The sequence below is a fragment of the Pongo abelii genome, chromosome 13 (assembly GCF_028885655.2).
Source record: "Pongo abelii isolate AG06213 chromosome 13, NHGRI_mPonAbe1-v2.0_pri, whole genome shotgun sequence".
Lineage (NCBI taxonomy): Eukaryota > Metazoa > Chordata > Mammalia > Primates > Hominidae > Pongo > Pongo abelii.
Window position 1 is genome coordinate 80,883,588 of NC_071998.2, and position 20,950 is coordinate 80,904,537.

At 40.6% G+C, this 20,950-nt stretch overlaps 1 protein-coding gene across 1 annotated transcript in view; it reads left to right on the forward strand.

Moving 5' to 3' along the window:
• Positions 1–16,794: 16,794 nt before the first annotated feature.
• DIRAS2 (DIRAS family GTPase 2) overlaps positions 16,795–20,950 on the forward strand; it is a 33,083-nt gene continuing 28,927 nt past the window's right edge. Inside the window, 1 exon segment of the mRNA NM_001133014.1 lies at positions 16,795–16,841. The gene's annotated coding sequence lies outside the window, so the exon portion shown is untranslated.

Sequence of the window (20,950 nt, forward strand, 5' to 3'; positions counted from 1 at the left end):
TGATCTCTGCTCTAATTTTTATTACTCACTTCATTCTGCTAGGTTTGGGTTTAGTGTGTTCTTCTTTTTCTAGTTCTTTAAGGCATGATATAGTTTGGCTTTGTCCCCATCCAAATCTCATCTTGAATTGTAGCTACCAAAATTCCCACCTGTTGTGGGAGGGACCTGGTGGAGGTAATTGAATCATGGGGCGGATGCTGTTCTTATGATAGTGAATAAGTCTCATGAGATCTGATGGTTTTATAAAGGGGACTTCCCCTGCAAACGCTCTCTTGCTGCCACCTTGTAAGATGTGACTTTACTCCTCATTTGCCTTTGGCCATGATTGTGAGGCCTCCTCAGCCATGTGGAACTGTGAGTCAGTTAAACCTCTTTTCTTTATAAATTACCCAGTGTTGGGCATGTCTTTATTAGCAGTGTGAGAACACACTAATACAAGGCATAAAGTTTAGGTTGTTAATTTGAGATCTTTCTTCACTTTTTCTATAAGCATTTACAGCTATAAATTTCTCTTAGTGCTGTTTTTATTGCATCTCATAACTTTTGAGATGTTGTGATTTTATTTTCATTTATGTTAGCTATTTTATAATCTCTCTTGTGATTTTTTCTCTGATCCACTGGTTTTTATTTTGGGGATTTTCCAGTTTTCCTTCTGCCATTGATTTCTAGTTTCATTCCTTTGTGAATATAAAAGATACTTTTATGGATTTCAATCAACCTTTTAAAAAAATATTGAAACTCATTTTGTGACCTAATGTATAATCTAGTGAGAAATTTGCATGTATACTTTAAATTCTGCTCATGTTGGGTGGAGTGCTATGTATATGTTTGCTAGTTCCAATAGTTTTACAGTGTGTTCACTCTGCTTTTTTATTAATCTTTCATTTAGTTGTTCTATTTTTTATTTAAAATGGAATATTGAAGTCTCCTACTATTATTGTAGAGTTGTCTATTTTTTCCTTAATGTTAATATTTGCTTTTTATATTTTGGAGCTCTGATGTTTGGTGCATATATTTTTATAATTGTTATATTTTCTTAATAAATTGAATTTTATCATTGTATCATATATTTATCTCATAACAGTCTTTGACTTGAAGTCTATTTTTCTAATTTTAGTATAGCCACCTCTGCTCTCTTGGTTACTGTTTTCATGGAACATCTTTTTTCATTATTTCGCTTTCAACTTGTGCATGTCCTTAGGCCAGAAGTGAATATTTTGTAGATAGAATATTGTTGTGTCTTATTTTTCTACATATTCTGCCAATCTATGCTTTTTGATTGGAGAGTTTAAAGTAATTATTGATAATATAAAACTTACTATTACCACTTTATTTTTTTCTATATGTATGATAGGTTTTTGGGGGGCCCTCATTTTCTTCCTACTGCCCTCCTTTGTTTTCAGTTGATTTTTTGTAGCAGCATATTTTGATTTTTTTCTCATTTTCTTTTGTGCATATTTTACAGATATTTTCTTTGTGCTTACCAGGGGATTACATATAACATCCTAAGGTTATAAAAATCTATTTCAAACTTGTAACAACTTAATTTCAATTGTGTACAACAAAAAAAGTCCTCTAGTCATTTACAGTTCTGCCCTCCCTTTATATTATTAAATGTCCTGAATTACATCTTTATGTATTTTGTATCCATTATATACAGTACTCATTAATAGAGATTTGTAAGTATTTTATGCTTTTGTCTTTTAAATTATATAAAATAGTAAGGGGAGTCAAGAACCAAAATTACAATAATATTATTAATTTTTTTCCTCAGGTATTTAACTTTTTTTTTTTTTTTTTGTATGTTGTTCTTTTTTTTTTTTTCTTTTATTATTATTATTATTATTATTATTATACTTTAGGTTTTATGGTACATGTGCGCAATGTGCAGGTAAGTTACATATGTATACATGTGCCATGCTGGTGCGCTGCACCCACCAACTTGTCATCTAGTATTAGGTATATCTCCCAATGCTATCCCTCCCCCCTCCCCCCACCCCACAACAGTCCCCAGAGTGTGATGTTCCCCTTCCTGTGTCCATGTGTTCTCATTGTTCAATTCCCACCTATGAGTGAGAATATGCGGTGTTTGGTTTTTTGTTCTTGCGATAGTTTACTGAGAATGATGATTTCCAATTTCATCCGTGTCCCTACAAAGGACGTGAACTCATCATTTTTTATGGCTGCATAGTATTCCATGGTGTATATGTGCCACATTTTCTTAATCCAGTCTATCATTGTTGGACATTTGGGTTGGTTCCAAGTCTTTGCTATTGTGAATAATGCGGCAATAAACATACGTGTGCATGTGTCTTTATAGCAGCATGATTTATAGTCCTTTGGGTATATACCCAGTAACGGGATGGCTGGGTCAAATGGAATTTCTAGTTCTAGATCCCTGAGGAATCGCCACACTGATTTCCAGAAGGGTTGAACTAGTTTACAGTCCCACCAACAGTGTAAAAGTGTTCCTATTTCTCCACATCCTCTCCAGCACCTGTTGTTTCCTGACTTTTTAATGATTGCCATTCTAACTGGTGTGAGATGGCATCTCATTGTGGTTTTGATTTGCATTTCTCTGATGGCCAGTGATGGTGAGCATTTTTTCATGTGTTTTTTGGCTGCATAAATGTCTTCTTTTGAGAAGTGTCTGTTCATGTCCTTCGCCCACTTTTTGATGGGGTTGTTTGTTTTTTTCTTGTAAATTTGTTGGAGTTCATTGTAGATTCTGGATATTAGCCCTTTGTCAGATGAGTAGGTTGCGAAAATTTTCTCCCATTTTGTAGGTTGCCTGTTCACTCTGATGGTAGTTTCTTTTGCTGTGCAGAAGCTCTTGAGTTTAATTAGATCCCATTTGTCAATTTTGGCTTTTGTTGCCATTGCTTTTGGTGTTTTAGACATGAAGTCCTTGCCCATGCCTATGTCCTGAATGGTAATGCCTAGGCTTTCTTCTAGGGTTTTTATGGTTTTAGGTCTAACATTTAAGTCTTTAATCCATCTTGAATTGATTTTTGTATAAGGTGTAAGGAAGGGATCCAGTTTCAGCTTTCTACATATGGCTAGCCAGTTTTCCCAGCACCATTTATTAAATAGGGAATCCTTTCCCCATTTCTTGTTTTTGTCAGGTTTGTCAAAGATCAGATACTTGTAGATATGTGGCATTATTTCTGACGGCTCTGTTCTGTTCCATTGATCTATATCTCTGTTTTGGTACCAGTACCATGCTGTTTTGGTTACTGTAGCCTTGTAGTATAGTTTGAAGTCAGGTAGTGTGATGCCTCCAGCTTTGTTCTTTTGGCTTAGGATTGACTTGGCGATGCGGGCTCTTTTTTGGTTCCATATGAACTTTAAAGTAGTTTTTTCCAATTCTGTGAAGAAAGTCATTGGTAGCTTGATGGGGATGGCATTGAATCTGTAAATTACCTTGGGAAGGATGGCCATTTTCATGATATTGATTCTTCCTACCCATGAGCATGGAATGTTCTTCCATTTGTTTGTATCCTCTTTTATTTCCTTGAGCAGTGGTTTGTAGTTCTCCTTGAAGAGGTCTTTCACATCCCTTGTAAGTTGGATTCCTAGGTATTTGATTCTCTTTGAAGCAATTGTGAATGGGAGTTCACTCATGATTTGGCTCTCTGTTTGTCTGTTATTGATGTATAAGAATGCTTGTGATTTTTGCACATTGATTTTGTATCCTGAGACTTTGCTGAAGTTGCTTATCAGCTTAAGGAGATTTTGGGCTGAGACAATGGGGTTTTCTAGATATACTATCATGTCATCTGCAAACAGGGACAATTTGACTTCCTCTTTTCCTAATTGAATACCCTTGATTTCCTTCTCCTGCCTAATTGCCCTGGCCAGAACTTCCAACACTATGTTGAATAGAAGTGGTGAGAGAGGGCATCCCTGTCTTGTGCCAGTTTTCAAAGGGAATGCTTCCAGTTTTTGCCCATTCAGTATGATATTGGCTGTGTGTTTGTCATAAATAGCTCTTATTATTTTGAGATACGTCCCATCAATTCCTAATTTATTGAGAGTTTTTAGCATGAAGAGTTGTTGAATTTTGTCAAAGGCCTTTTCTGCATCTATTGAGATAATCATGTGGTTTTTGTCTTTCGTTCTGTTTATATGCTGGATTACATTTATTGATTTGCGTATATTGAACCAGCCTTGCATCCCAGGGATGAAGCCCACTTGATCATGGTGGATAAGCTTTTTGATGTGCTGCTGGATTCTGTTTGCCAGTATTTTATTGAGGATTTTTGCATCAATGTTCATCAAGGATATTGGTCTAAAATTCTCTTTTTTTGTTGTGTCTCTGCCAGGCTTTGGTATCAGGATGATGCTGGCCTGATAAAATGAGTTAGGGAGGATTCCCTCTTTTTCTATTGATTGGAATAGTTTCAGAAGGAATGGTACCAGCTCCTCCTTGTACCTCTGGTAGAATTCGGCTGTGAATCCATCTGGACCTGGACTTTTTTTGGTTGGTAAGCTATTGATTATTGCCACAATTTCAGCTCCTGTTATTGGTCTATTCAGAGATTCAACTTCTTCCTGGTTTAGTCTTGGGAGGGTGTATGTGTTGAGGAATTTATCCATTTCTTCTAGATTTTCTAGTTTATTTGCATAGAGGTGTTTGTAATATTCTCTGATGGTAGTTTGTATTTCTGTGGGATCGGTGGTGATATCCCCTTTATCATTTTTTATTGCATCTATTTGATTCTTCTCTCTTTTTTTCTTTATTAATCTTGCTAGCGGTCTATCAATTTTGTTGATCCTTTCAAAAAACCAGCTCCTGGATTCATTGATTTTTTGAAGGGTTTTTTGTGTCTCTATTTCCTTCAGTTCTGCTCTGATTTTAGTTATTTCTTGCCTTCTGCTAGCTTTTGAATGTGTTTGCTCTTGCTTTTCTAGTTCTTTTAATTGTGATGTTAGGGTGTCAATTTTGGATCTTTCCTGCTTTCTCTTGTGGGCATTTAGTGCTATAAATTTCCCTCTACACACTGCTTTGAATGCATCCCAGAGATTCTGGTATGTTGTGTCTTGGTTCTCGTTGGTTTCAAAGAACATCTTTATTTCTGCCTTCATTTCGTTATGTACCCAGTAGTCATTCAGGAGCAGATTGTTCAGTTTCCACGTAGTTGAGCGGTTTTGAGTGAGATTCTTAATCCTGAGTTCTAGCTTGATTGCACTGTGATCTGAGAGACAGTTTGTTACAATTTCTGTTCTTTTACATTTCTTGAGGAGAGCTTTACTTCCAAGTATATGGTCAATTTTGGAATAGGTGTGGTGTGGTGCTGAAAAAAATGTATATTCTGTTGATTTGGGGTGGAGAGTTCTGTAGATGTCTATTAGGTCTGCTTGGTGCAGAGCTGAGTTCAATTCCTGGGTATCCTTGTTGACTTTCTGTCTCGTTGATCTGTCTAATGTTGATAGTGGGGTGTTAAAGTCTCCCATTATTAATGTGTGGGAGTCTAAGTCTCTTTGTAGGTCACTCAGGACTTGCTTTATGAATCTGGGTGCTCCTGTATTGGGTGCATATATATTTAGGATAGTTAGCTCTTCTTGTTGAATTAATCCCTTTACCATTATGTAATGGCCTTCTTTGTCTCTTTTGATCTTTGTTGGTTTAAAGTCTGTTTTATCAGAGACTAGGATTGCAACCCCTGCCTTTTTTTGTTTTCCATTTGCTTGGTAGATCTTCCTCCATCCTTTCATTTTGAGCCTATGTGTGTCTCTGCACGTGAGATGGGTTTCCTGAATACAGCACACTGATGGGTCTGGAGTCTTTATCCAGTTTGCCAGTCTGTGTCTTTTAATTGGAGCATTTAGTCCATTTACATTTAAAGTTAATATGGTTATGTGTGAATTTGATCCTGTCATTATGATGTTAGCTGGATATTTTGCTCGTTAGTTGATGCAGTCTCTTCCTAGTCTCGATGTTCTTTACATTTCGGTATGATTTTGCAGTGGCTGGTACCGGTTGTGCCTTTCCATGTTTAGTGCTTCCTTCAGGAGCTCTTTTAGGGCAGGCCTGGTGGTGACAAAATCTCTCAGCATTTGCTTGTCTGTAAAGTATTTTATTTCTCCTTCACTTATGAAGCTTAGTTTGGCTGGATATGAAATTCTGGGTTGAAAATTCTTTTCTTTAAGAATGTTGAATATTGGCCCCCACTCTCTTCTGGCTTGTAGGGTTGCTGCCGAGAGATCCGCTGTTAGTCTGATGGGCTTCCCTTTGATGGTAACCCGACCTTTCTCTCTGGCTGCCCTTAACATTTTTTCCTTCATTTCAACTTTGGTGAATCTGACAATTATGTGTCTTGGAGTTGCTCTTCTCGAGGAGTATCTTTGTGGCGTTCTCTGTATTTCCTGAATCTGAATGTTGGCCTGCCTTGCTAGATTGGGGAAGTTCTCCTGGATAATATCCTGCAGAGTGTTTTCCAACTTGTTTCCATTCTCCCCGTCACTTTCAGGTACACCAATCAGACGTAGATTTGGTCTTTTCACATAGTCCCACATTTCTTGGAGGCTTTGCTCATTTCTTTTTATTCTTTTTTCTCTAAACTTCCCTTCTCGCTTCATTTCATTCATTTCATCTTCCAGGGCTGATACCCTTTCTTCCCTTTGATCGCATCGGCTCCTGAGGCTTCTGCATTCTTCACGTAGTTCTCGAGCCTTGGTTTTCAGCTCCATCAGCTCCTTTAAGCACTTCTCTGTATTGGTTATTCTAGTTATACATTCTTCTAAATTTTTTTCAAAGTTTTCAACTTCTTTGCCTTTGGTTTGAATATCCTCCCGTAGCTTGGAGTAATTTGATCGTCTGAAGCCTTCTTCTCTCAGCTCGTCAAAGTCATTCTCCGTCCAGCTTTGTTCCGTTGCTGGTGAGGAACTGCATTCCTTTAGAGGAGGAGAGGTACTCTGGTTTTTAGAGTTTCCAGTTTTTCTGCTCTGTTTTTTCCCCATCTTTGTGGTTTTATCTACTTTTGGTCTTTGATGATGGTGATGTACAGATGGGTTTTTGGTGTGGATGTCCTTTCTGTTTTCCTTCTAACAGACAGAACCCTCAGCTGCAGGTCTGTTGGAGTACCTGGCCGGCCGTGTGAGGTGTCAGTCTGCCCCTGCTGGTGGGTGCCTCCCAGTTAGGCTGCTCGGGGGTCAGGGGTCAGGGACCCACTTGAGGAGGCAGTCAGCCCGTTCTCAGATCTCTAGCTGCGTGCTGGGATAACCACTGCTCTCCTCACAGCTGTCAGACAGGGACATTTAAGTCTGCAGAGGTTACTGCTGTCTTTTTGTTTGTCTGTGCCCTGCCCCCAGAGGTGGAGCCTACAGAGGCAGGCAGGCCTCCTTGAGCTGTGGTGGGCTCCACCCAGTTCAAGCTTCCAGGCTGCTTTGTTTACCTAAGCGAGCCTGGGCAATGGCGGGCGCCCCTCCCCCAGCCTCGCTGCCGCCTTGCTGTTTGATCTCAGACTGCTGTGCTAGCAATCAGCGAGACTCCGTGGGCGTAGGACCCTCTGAGCCAGGTGCGGGCTATACTCTCCTGGGGCACCGTTTCCTAAGCCCGTCGGAAAAGCACAGTATTCGGGTGGGAGTGGCCCGATTTTCCAGGTGCCGTCTGTCACCCCTGGAAGGGGAACTCCCTGACCCCTTGCGCTTCCCGAGTGAGGCAATGCCTCGCCCCTGCTTTGGCTGGCGCACGGTGCGCTCACCCACTGACCTGCGCCCACTGTCTGGCACTCCCTAGTGAGATGAACACGGTACCTCAGATGGAAATGCAGAAATCACCCGTCTTCTGCGTCACTCGCGCTGGGAGCTGTAGACCGGAGCTGTTCCTATTCGGCCATCTTGGCTCCTCCTGTATCAGGTATTTAACTTTACCAAAGATTTCTAAATTTTTGTATGGCTTCAAGTTACTGTCTCGCATCCTTTAATTTCAACTTGAAGAATTTCCTGTAGGATTTCTTTTCTGGTAGGTCTAGTGATAATAGACTCATTCAATTTTTGTTCACCTTGGAATGTCTTAATTTCTCCCTCATTTTTGAAAGACAGTTTTGGGAGATACAAAGTTTTTGTTGATAGTTGTTTTATGTTTAGGACTTTAAATATATCATCCTATTGCCTCCTGGCCTGCAAAGTTTCTGCTGAGAAATCTGCTGATAATCTTATTGAGGATCCATTGTACATGACATGTTGCTTTTCTCTCACTACTTTCAACATTCTTTGTCTTCAACTTTCAACAGTTTCATTATAATGTGTATCAGTTAAGTCTCTTTGGATTTAGTCTACTTGGAGCTCATTGCCATTCTTGCATTTGTATGTCCATGTCTTTCTTCAAATTTGGGAAGTTAGGTCATTTTTTTTTTTTTTGATCCTTTTTTTCTTCTGAAGTTCCTTTAATGTATATATTGGTCTGCTTGACGGTGCTTCATTAATCCCTTAGGTTCTGTTCACTTTTCTTTATTTGTTTTTCTTTTTGCTCCTGAGACTTGATATCTTAAAATGATATCTGTCTTCAAGTTTGCTGAATCTTTTTTCTGCTTGTTAAAAATCTGCTGTTGAAGCCTTCTGGTAAACTTTTTAATTCAGTAGTTGTATTTTTTAGCTCCCAAATTTTGATTTGGTTCTGTTTAATAATCTCTTTACTGACATTCTAATTTTGTTCATATATAATTTTTTTCTGATTTCCTTTAGTTCTTTGTCCATGTTTTCTTTGGCTCTTTGAGCACATATAGAACAGTCTTTGTCTAGTAAGTTTTTGTCTAGTAAGTTTGAAGCCAATGTTTCTTTAGAATCTGTTTTTATAGATTTATTTTGTTCCTCTGAATGGACCATATTTTCCTGTTTCATTGCATCCTTTGTGAACTTTTGTTGAAAACTGGGCATTTGAATAAAAACAGCCACACTGCAGACTTTGCAGACTGCCTCTGTGCAGGATAGATCTTTATTAATCAGCTTGGCATGGCGGTTTAAGGTGTTCTGTGGCTCTTCTGGGGATGCATCTTCCCTGGGACTGTGTATGTACTGTTTTCCCAGTACCCCATATACATGACTATTTTTATGTGTCCTAATTTTCCTAGGGGGTTTCACCCCTTCCTCTTCCCTGGCCTTAGATGTCATATTGTGGTCCTCTGCCTGTAATATCTTCCTTCCATATATCTGTGGGTCTGAAGTTCCCCTGCAGTTTTCAGGCATTCCAACACCCATCGCTGCTTTCAATATCCCCTGACCTACTGTCCAAACTTCCATTATTCTTGTGTGATTGCTGAGTCAGGAAAGACAGAAACCCCTTCCTTGGATGGTCCCCAGACAAGCTAGAACACTGCAAACAAGTTCTATTCTTTTACTTCTTTCCCAAGAAAGATCCCAGGAATTGAGTGGCTTCCTTTGATGCTCTGCTAGGGAGGGAATGGGGCAAGGTGAGCACAAACACATTGCCATTTTCTACTATTTAGAGTTTGCTTTTTCTTGATTGGGCATTCAGTTGGTTGCTACAGATCCTTGACTTGTTTCTAGAACTTTCACTGAGCTGTTCTCTCAGTCTGTTATTGTTTGATATTTCTACAGGGAGCAAGAACCTGGAGTTCCTAGTTTGCCATCTTGCTCAAGTATTTTGATTCCTGTATACTCTTGTGTATATTCTTTATTGCTTTAGAATCTAGATAGTGAGGGAGGTAGCAGTTATGTACATCCTCCCTCAATTTTTTTTTCAACCTGACATGCTGAAGAAATGATGAGAGAGACTCATGGTGTCTAACTTCATATAGCTTATAGAATAAAGGGGAAGACAAAAATAAGCATATAAATGACTAATATACAAAAATAAAGATATCATAACCTAGACTATAAAGGAAGCAGAAACTAGGGACTGCATGATCGAAAAGTGTCCTGGGCAGTCCAGGCTGCTATAACAGAATACTATAGACTGTGGATTAAACAACAGAAATTTAAACCTCACATTTCTGGAAGCATGAAACTCCAAGATCAATGTGCCATGAGATCTGGTGTCTGGTGAGGGCTCTCTTCTAGGTTTGCACATAGCCACCTTCCTGCTGTGTCCTTATGTGGTGGAGAGAGAGTGTGCTGGTGTCTCTCCTCATATGAGGCTCTCCCATCATTGTCTAATTCCCTTCCAAAGTCCCTATCTCTAAATACTATCACATTGGGCATTTAGGCTTCAAATATATGAATTTGGGGGAGGGTTACAAATATTTAGATTCATATCAGGAAGTATATTAGTTTGCTAGGGCATCTGTAACAAAGTACCAAAACTGGATGGTTTAAAAAAGATAGAGGTATTTTCTCACAGTTCTAGAAGGTTGAAGTCCAAAACCAAGGTTTCAGCCTTGTTCCTTTTAAAGCCTTGGGGAAAAATCCTTCCTCACTTCTCCCAGCTCCTGGTGTTTGCTAGCAATCTTTGGCATTCTTTGGCTTGTAGATGCATTGCTCCAGCCTTTACCTCCATTGTCACATGATGGTTTTCTCTCTGTGTGTCTCTTTGTCTCTTCTTATAAGAACATCAGTCATGTGTTCTATAAGGGGCATTCCCTGTAGCTGCCCATCCTACTCCAGTATAACCTCTTCTTAACCTATTCTATCTATAACAGCCCTGTTTCCAAATAATGTCACATTTTGAGTTACTGGGGGTTAGTATTTTATGTATCTTTTTTTGGAGGACACAGTTCAATCCAAGGCAGAAGGTGATGCAACTTTAAACAAGGTGATCAAAAATGCCTCTCTGTGGACAAGATTTTTAGGGGTATATTGGAGGCAAGGAATCCATTGAAACAGCCATGGCCATAACAGCACACAGAGCCAAGTAATGGTATGTGCAGCAGCCCCAGTAGGAGGAGGGGGCAGGGTGAATTTTGAGAATTGAAAGAAAGCCAGGCCCGTTGGCACCTGTGAGTAGGGGAGATGACCTGAGATAAAACTGGAGATGTAGTAAGCAACTGGATCATGAGAGCTTTATAAGCCAGATAAAGGTTTGGGCTTGATTCTCAAAGCTCTAGGATATCCTGCTCTGCTCATCCTCGCTGCTGCGGGAACAGACTGGAGATCACATAGGTCGGGGAGACCACTTAGGAAACTGATACTTACCTGGTAATTCCTTCAATCTTTTTGATTTTTCAGAGGGGACAAATGAGTGAGAGAGAAAGAAAATGTTTTTTGCTACCTCTTATAAAAATGGAGAAGATCTAACAGCAAGAAGTGAGGGTGTGGAAGAGACAGACACTTAGAAAGAAGAGATCCTGAGCACAGGGGAGACATTGGCCTGCTGAAGAGGAGGCATAGCTATGTGACTGGACTGGAATTAGGATGCTCGAAACCCATATTCTATTGTGATGCCAGGGAGCAGGATATGACCATTGGTGGGACAGCTTGAGTGTGGTGCAGGAAATGTCAATGAGGAAAAGGAGAACCATGACAATAGAGGCCAGAGATGGGGTGAATCTTTCAGGCAGCCAGGTAGAGAGGAAGACCACCAGGCCAAAAGGATGCGAGATGCTGACAGGATGAAAGGAAGAGAATGACATCATCCAAAAAGATACAAGATTTTGCAGCTGAGAGGGGAAGATATGGCCCAGAAAAGATCATGTATCCAGAGGAAGAAGAACTTTCGCTGGAGATGTGACCAGAAGCAGGGACCTGGAGAACAGTCCTTCCCCAAAGAAGTTTAAATTTCCAAGGAATTTGATGAATAGGACATAGGCATTCCAGAGGATATAGTGGAAGGTCTGGGGAGGAGGGAAGGAGTGTGATGGGTTGGATCCAGGAATGCACAGAGCAATGTTAGTGCACAGAGTTACATTTTATGCATATAATCATCTGTTTGTGTTCACTAATATTTTGAGTAGGCCAAGAAAACTAGGTCAACCTCATATAAGGCAGGGATGAGAAACTCTCTGAGATTACAGAGAACAGATGTCAGCTTTAGCATCTGTGTAGCTTGGGTAAGCTGAAAAGATTAAGAACACATAGAAAGCATGGTGCCTCATTCTTAATGCGGCACACATGGTATCAAAGGAAGGAAGGAAGAAGAACGGTAAAACCTTGTTAAACTTAAGAGCATCTAGTACAGTTGGATGGTACAGCCTGAAGGGATGATTAAAAATAGAGAATCAGGATTGAAACCAACGGAGTAACACTAGCTTTATCTGCTGCAAAGAAGACCTACCTTGAGATTCTTTATTTGCAACAAAATGACACCATCCTCTAAAAGTCACTCTTGGGGACTCTGGGGGATGCCATAAGGCACCACCTTATCCATCATGCAGGACCGAAGCTTTTATTGCACCAGTGGCAATACAATAGAAATACACATTTCAGTCCCACTCTGGACCTACTGATTCAGAAACTCTGAAGGTGCAGCTCAGCACTCTGCTTTTTAGCAAACAATCTAGGTGATTCTGATGCACAGAAGAGTTTGAAACTCATTGTGCTAAAATTAGTTTTTAAAAATATCACACATCTATAATTTTGGAGTATCACTGCTGAAGGCTCTCAGGTGACTCCCTTCCTTGACATTACCTTCTACCAAAGACAGCCAACTTGCCCAAGATTACATTCCTAAGGAGTGAGGAGAGACAGCACACAGACAATGACTGATCCAGGGTGGCTTTCTTGCCTCAATGTGGGCTATCTTTGAAGGGCCACCCCAACTTCGGAGCTCTTATGTTTGGACCAGTAAACTCATGGACAAGAATGAAAGGAAAATTTTATTTTCTTCTTCCGTTTTGGGGGGAAGCCTTTATGTGCTTCCTTTCTCCACGATCTACAGAGAGTTTTGCACTTCAGGGCTGTGACCTTAGTTTCCAGGATTTGGCTCCTCCAGAGATTAGGATGGAGTGACCCTGTTGAGGAGGGCATGGTGACTGGAGCTTGAGGTACAGAGAGACCTGGGCCAGTCCTGGAGGTGGACATCCTGGCTGGTGACAAGACTGCTGGGAAATGGAATGTCTTCTGGGCAGCAGAAGCCTGTGCCGCACTCTTGCATGGTAGAACTTTAGAAGGGACAGCTGGGAAGAAACCAATGTTGTGATGTCAGGAAAATCTGCTGAGTCTTCACTACCAGAAACATCACAGAGGATGGGGTGCATTGTTCCCTTGAGCACATTCTACCAGCATGGTAACTTTTTGAGAATTTTAGAGGAGATATGTTGATAGGGCATTTGCTAAACGTATAATTAAAAAAAATTGTAGTGCAGTGAGTTTCAAACTCTGCTGTGCACCAGAATCACCTGGAATGTTTGCTAAAAAGCAGATAGCTGGGCTCCACCTTCAAAGTTACTGAATCAATAGGTCCAGGGTGGAGCTGACATGTGTATTTATAACAACTTACCAGAATTGCTGATACTGCTGGTCCCCAGAACCACTGTCTTAGAGAGAACAGGATAAAAGTAAGACAAAGAAGCCATGAAGAATATAGTCCAAAGGCATGTATTTTCATTCACTACATGCTTGCTTGCTCAGCACCTGATCAATGCATCTACTGCCTTCTCCCTTAGTTTGTGTCCCCAGTGTCAGAATTTGGCTCTTCCTCTTTGTTGGCAGTGTCTGGAACTCTGTGGACCAAGGTCATAAATGGAGCTATGAGCCATCACACAGACCACGCTGGCCTGGTAGGGGAGGAGAGCTGATGTGTACCTTGAGGGATGTGCAGTTTGTACAATGTTCAAGGTGACCAGAAGAGGGTGAGAGTGGCCTGGGGCTCAGCAGGTGCATCCCTCACCCAGCTGGGTATCCAGAGTGTCTGCACCTGTTCAGGAAGTTCTTTGCATGAAGGGTCTTCTGCCTCTCAAACCACGCACTGTCTGAGCAGAGGGAAGGGTTGTGTCCACCCAGAGAGGGGCCGTTTTCTCCTTTGCACAAGGGCCAAGTGTAAGCTTGCAGAGTCCTAAGCTGTGAGAGCAAAGCAGGAACTCGGCTGAAGAGGCTCTTTTTACAGCCACCCAAAGACTCTGGGGAAAGTGCACCCGTGAGACTGTGGATAAGGATGGGGCTTCCCCAAAAGGAGCGACACTGGATTGATTTACTTTAGCAAATGGAGGACTGTTATCTTTCTTTCACCTAAGGATTGAATAGCCCACCATCATTTGTTGCTGGTCTCTGCATGACCAGAGTGGCATAGCTCATCTGGATTCCTGCTCTAAGCAGCATCAGCATTACCAGGGACCCCACTCCGGACCTACAGAATCAGAAAACCAGGGCGTGGCCCAGCTGGAAGTGTTTTAACAAGCCCCCTCCTCCAAGGTGATTCTCATATATTGAAGCATTTGAGGTACCCTGGCTTGGAGCTTCTCCACTTCTAACAAACTTAGGAATCTCCTGGAGATTTTATTAAAGTCAGAATCTGAGATTGAAGTTCTGGAGTGGGGATTAAAAGTCTGTATTCTTAATAAGTTGCTTGGTAATGTGGATGCTGCAGATCCGCGAATTCACGTTGAGTAACAAAGGTTTATATTAGATTAATGGTTCTTGACCTTAACCTCTGTTTTACTCTTGGCTGTTATTAAAAAACAAACAAACATAGACTGGGTAGCCTATAAACAACCAAAATTTATAGCTTACAGTTCTGGAGGCTGGAAAGTCCAAGTTCAAGGCAGATTTGGTGTCTAATGAGGGTCTGCTTCCTGGTTCATAGACGATGCCTTAGCTCTCTGGGCCCTCTTTTATAAGGGTACTAATCCCATTCATGAGAGCTCTGTGCAGAGGTCCCTCCTCTTCACGTTGGTAACTAGAATGACAGCATGTGAATTTTTGGGGGACACGAACAGCAACTTCACATAAACACGTTGAAATATATGGATGTTTGCGTCCCATCCACGGAGGTCCTGTGCCAGTTGCGGCATGAGCTAGACTGGAAATTGGACCTTGTTTTAAAATGTATTTATAGCTCCCCTGCTGATTCTAATGTGCAGGCAGATGTCAGGAGCCCCAAGCCTAGAAGCAAATGGTTCAGGCTCTTAGAAGGATATAAGTTAAGGGGAAGTTAAAGGAGGAATTTGGGAGCAATCTGCTCCTTCTGGCTGATGAAAGGCTAGGGATTGTGGCGAGTGCCAAAGAGGCCAAAGACATCATTTTAAGTGAGTTGCTCCTTGTTTAAATGAGGCCTTTGGGCCTCTGCTTCACATTCTCAGAACAAATAATGATGGCATGTGGCAAAACGCAGGATTCTTCTGCATTGTGGGATATTCAGCATAGAACTGGCTCTCTTTATCAGCTCCTGATTTGCTCTCCCTGCTTCCATGCTAGCACTGGATTTTTGCTTCTTTAATCTTTTTACCCTCCTTTGTTTAGTTCTTAAATTCCATTTTGTCATTTAACCTGATAACCTACATTTTGGTTGTCATGGAAAACAACATCCTGACTTGTAAAACTGGAAGGTTGTTTCAGGACCCAGAAACTGCATCAGGCAGTGCTCAGAATCCACTCTCATCATATTTGGAGCCTCCTCTGGGATGGGTTTCTGAGTGGCCATATATTCCTTTGTAATAAAGAGGAGACTGTGGAGGACAGGGTGACCACTCTGCTTTTAGACATCATTAGTGTAGGGGCAGGTTTGTTGAAGTAGCCTTAAATGACTTTAGTAAAAACAGCGTATTTTTATTTTTATATTCCAATGGCCATAGGATCAAGGCCAGAATTAGGATGAACTGGGGAATAAAATAAGTTTTCTTGACTATAAGTTGTAAAATGCGTAGTTTTTAAGTATGATTTTAAAAATGCGCATTTCCTGTGAATAGCAGGGCAGAATTTTACTTTGGAAATGAACTTCAAAGGTTAACATGTTTTAATTATTTAGAAAGTGAAGACGGGATTAAAACAGATAAATAGGATTCTACAACACAAATCAAATGTAAAGAACTACAGAATATTAATTTTGCTCATCTTTTAGCATATTTGGTATTACAAAAGAATGAGTAATATAACCAAGAGAAGAAATCTTCCTTCAGTCTGTAGTTTAAATTTAACATGGATCAATGTTTTATACTCAAGCACTTTTAAAAATGCCTGCACAGAATTGTTAGCCATTAATCTTTTTTCTTGCTGATTCACCTGGTTTTTAATCAATGCGTCTTTGACAAAATTGTTTATCAATGTCAGGAAATAAACGTGGTTATTTGCTTGAAATGCTAATGTGAAACCACTCAGTGAAAAAGCAATTCTAATCCAAGCTTGCCAATGGCGGTGTTGTCACAGGATCCTATTAAATTAGAATATATTAATCTACGCTGTGTGGTTGGCTATGGTATGGGGCAGGGCATTTCGTCTGCCTTTAAATGAGTCGGTTTTTAAAAGTTAAAATCTGAAAACGGAAAAAAAGTCTATATGGTTAGTAGCGATTATAGTTGGCAATGCGAACAAAAGAATCTGGTTCCCTTTCAATGGAATTATTTTAATTCATTAAATTATCAGATAATTCCAGTCCTCGCCATCTATTCCAAGAGCATGCAGTAGGTGGCACCTAAAAGCTCTTTGGAGGCGAGCAGGCGCCATTTAAGCAGGAGCAGCAGCCTCTGCAGCAGTTGGCACATCTGAGAAGGCAGAGATTGAAGAGAGTAGGAGGAGCGTGCAGCGGCGGTGACAGTGCCAGGCCGGCGCGGCTCAGGTCAGCGCAGGTGCAGGGGCTGCGAGCCGGTGGAGCGAGAGGGCGCTGGGCTCAGGGCGCACGGCCGGCGGGCGGTGCGCACGGCGGGTGAGCAGCTGACAGCATCGTCACGGCGGCGGGAGGGAGTGCGCTGCGCCTGCCTCCGGGAGGAGCCGCATCCACACACCCTGCGCTGCCCTGTCCTGCGCGAGTGGAGCTCTGAAGAAGCTCTGAGCGGAGTTGTGTTCTTCCCCAGGTAACCGATTTCCCCCTTCTGCCGTTGCTTCGCTGCGTCCGCATTGGGGCACGGGCGGCTTTGGCATGATTGTTTGACAGCCCCTGGAAAGGGATTACCGCTCTCAGGGAGGGCGAGTCAGCGTGTACTGGAGTTGGTAAGAGGGGAAGAAACCTGCATTTCTGTATCCTTGTTAGGGAGGGTGAGCATCATGCTGCCCTTGTCTAAAACATGTTCTTTTTTAAAAATCTGTATCTTACGTATTATTAGGGATTCCTTCCGAAACAGGATTTACCGTTTTGGAAAATTCTACTGTGCAGGTGTTTCTGTTAATGTGGAAGTTTAATGGATTTAGGAAAAGAGTAAGAAGATGTGGTCTAAAGTGAGAAAAAAGCCAAGCACGCTAGAGACTGCCGTTTGGTTCGGCATGCTTTCATCCTCGACTGCTTCACTTCATGCGCTTCGCTGAGACCTGTCTACATCTTTTGTTTGTCTTCTTAAAGAATGTGTTTCATGATATCTACATGTGCTCCTTTCCGCTTCCTTGTTGTAAGAGCAGAAGATGGGCAAGGGGCTGCATCCAGTCCTTAGTTGTAAGACTGTGGTTTCCCATCAGATGACAATGACTGCTGACAGCTCCCAGGCTCGCCTGAAAAGCAGTGCTGGCTTCTGGCGGTGTGGGAAACTGCTTCTCTCCTTCTCTCTTGAAAAATGCTGTTTTTCCTCTTTGAAACTCCAATTCACATTCTATGTGGGTTTGGGAGACTTTTAAACTAGAAGCTCTGTGAATCATCTGTTACATCCATTGAATGTTGGAATACAACATTGTGGTAGAATTCAGTTTCTTCCTACTGTGCAGAGACACAGCTTGCCTTCCCTAGGAATTTATTTTACGTATTTGCCCTTGTTATCTTTTAAATGGATCCCTTCAGATGTGAGAAGCTAGTCCAGCATATCAGAACTTTTCTGCTTCAAACTAAAAATTTTCAAAAATTTTATTTTTGAGGAAGATTTTCTAGGTAACGCTAAAAGTCTGGAGCATTTTATGTTTCAAATCAGTCACAATGCGCTCCATTTCCAGTGGCATTTGGATTTGAGGAGGTGGAGTGGGAGGGAGAGGAAAGGGGAGGATAAAATTAGAATAAATTTAACAAATTTGTAGGGGAATTATACTTTTTTTTCTTCTTGGTTGTTGCCTGAAATTGAAAATTGTCCACAATTTTATCTATCTCTGGAAATGCAAGAGGCTTTGTGGGCTGGGGACAGGAAGACACATAGTTCATTTTATAGAAATAAAAGATACAGTGGCAAGGAAACATTTTCATCCCATTTAACATATGGCATTTAATTTGGTAATAGTCCTGGGCAAGCACAGGGAAAGGAAGGAGAAAGGAGGGGGAATTGCTGTCTATACCAAGGCACAGAACTGCTGCTCACACTTCAGTGATCCCTGCAGATGGGAAGTATGTGTTCATGGTTATTGTAGAAACCTCCAGAATCTTTCTTTGTTACAGCTTTAATAGAATTGTTCCTAAGAGGCCACTGAGAAAATATACAGGTTGAATGCCAAGTTGTGGAAGTCACTTTTCAGCTTTTGTCTAACAACCCAGCATTCTCAGCAAAGCAGTTTCCTCATGAGAAGAATGGAGGAGACCTTTTTTTAAAAAAAAATTATTTATTGTATGTTGTTCGTATCCTATACACCACACACGACTTTTACTGTATTGGAAATGTATTATTTCAGTGGTAAATGCTGCATGTCTTACTGAAAAATTAAAACCTTTTAAGAAACAACTGGGGTGCTTTTGTCAAAAAGAGAGTGTATCTGTGATAATAAAAAGTATTGTTCATTCTTCTTCTAATTTGAAGACCAGAGTTGATATGTTGAAAATTAACCTATTTATTTATGCAAAATCATCATTTCCCTATGACAAATGCCATACATTTTTCCACCAGAGAATTTCTTTGTGAGAGGAGCATTCGATTGTCTGGGGTGGAGTGGTTGCCTGCCAGCTGTTTTATGTAAAAAAAGTGTTTGGTGTTGATCTGCAACTTTCAATTCAGATAACAATCATCCCCAATTCTCACTCATGTGGTGGATTGGCTCTATCTATCATCAGTCTATCTACCTGGTATGAGTATTGACAGTGGACAGATGTCCTTTTAAGAGCAGAACTGATTTGTAGGACACTGATTTTGGTTATGATTTTTCCAGGAAAACAGCTGCTCAATCAAAAGGGAATACGATGGTTGTTATGTTGTCAAAATTGCTGATGGCTTTTTAAGAGTTAAATTTACTAATTCATGCATACATATTTAAACATGAACTTAAAGTTATTTAACTGGTGTCAAATAATGCTTTAGTTTTCATTATATGACATGGCTTGCAAGTCTCTCCTCACTGACGGGGAAGGACTCTTTGAAGTACTAAAAACAAATGCTCCCTCATTCTCTCCTTCTTTGCTCTCAGCCACTGGCAAATTTAGGAAAGAGATTCCTTATAGCTGTCTCCTAAATGCAGTGAAGTGTTTTCTTATAAATCAGTACTGTACAATAGAATTGAAATGTGTGAGTCACATGCACAGTTTAAAATGTCCTAATGGTCATAATGGAAAAGTAAAGAGAAACAGCTGAAATTAATTTTAATGATATAATTAAGCCAGCATATAAAAATGACCATTTAGATATAATCCATGCAAAATACTAATAAGATATTTTACCTTTTTAATGCCTGCTGAGGACTTACAAGACATCTCAATTTGGATTAGCTGTGCTTCCAGTGCTCAATAGCCCATGCAGCTGATGGCTACTGTATTGTCCAGCACAGCTATAGATCATTACTCAATTGACGGTAATTTAAAAGTTAAAATGTTCAGCGCCATCACCAACTAAGCTCTATCAAAAATAAATATACAAATGATCTCAGATTGCTGTGAGTTATGTGTCCTTCTCTTTCCTGCCATTAACTGTGGTGCTGTCTTGAATCTATTACTTATTTCTTTATCAGAAAGACAAAAGGATTAGATCAAATAATTCCTGTGATTCTATGAAAAATAACCAGTGAGTAGATACGGGGGATCCAACCCTCATGCAGCCTAGGGGTTTATTGTGGCAGAAACAAAGGAAACAGGTATACCTGATGGGCGTCATCATTTTGCACCACTACTAACTTCTATCCCAAGAAGTACTGCCCCCCTGGTTTGCTTCAACATTATTCTTGATTGTAGAGGTCAGCAACTTAGTCCACAAGTCCCATTATGGGTCATTCAATTCTCATATAATTTCTTTTACTGAACAAGCAGCAGCAAACCCATTATAAAACTAATGAACAGCTAGTGGGCTATTCTGTACTATGCAATAAAATATATTTCACAGATCTTTTAGTATTATGCTTTACTGGTATGAGTATTTTCAATGTTTGTCTCTATTTGACATCATTAGATAAAGTTTAGGGTGAAATCTCATGCTTTATAATTGACCCATGAATACCGGATTTTTGAAACACAGAAATGAATGACCTTAATGAAAATATGTCCATTTCTTTATCTAGTCCCTGAATACCTCCATGATCAGTGAGTGCTCGTGGGGTGGGTACGATTTCCACCACATGGTTCTCTGTCTCAGAAATTATGATAGGAGACTTAAAGAGGGCAGTGTTTTGTATGAAAGGATCTGGGGCAATATTTTTCTAAAGCTAATTAATGTCTGCAAAGTGATTATTTTTCTGAGAAAATAAGAACGCAAGAACTTTCCATTAGGCCTTCCCATAATAAACACACACACGCCCTTCCTCCTTTACCATCTTTAGATAATCATCAGAGCTCAGACAAAGGAGCCTTTGAAGGAGGAAGATTTCCTTCCTCTGTCATCCTTACATTCTGATTGTTTTATTGGAGCACTTTTGTGCCTTTTGAGTTTGGGAGTTTCTCTCTAGAAGATGCTGAACAAAAAGGAAAAGTGATCAGAATCCAGGTTTCTGCATCGAGGGCAAATCCAGGTGGAGTCCACTCAGATCTCTATTTGAATAAAAAAATCCAGCTCAGTGCCATTTTTGTACAAACTTAGACTCATCTCCCCAGCCTTATCACCCAGCTACCTACCACCCCAATTATATGCATACACACACACAC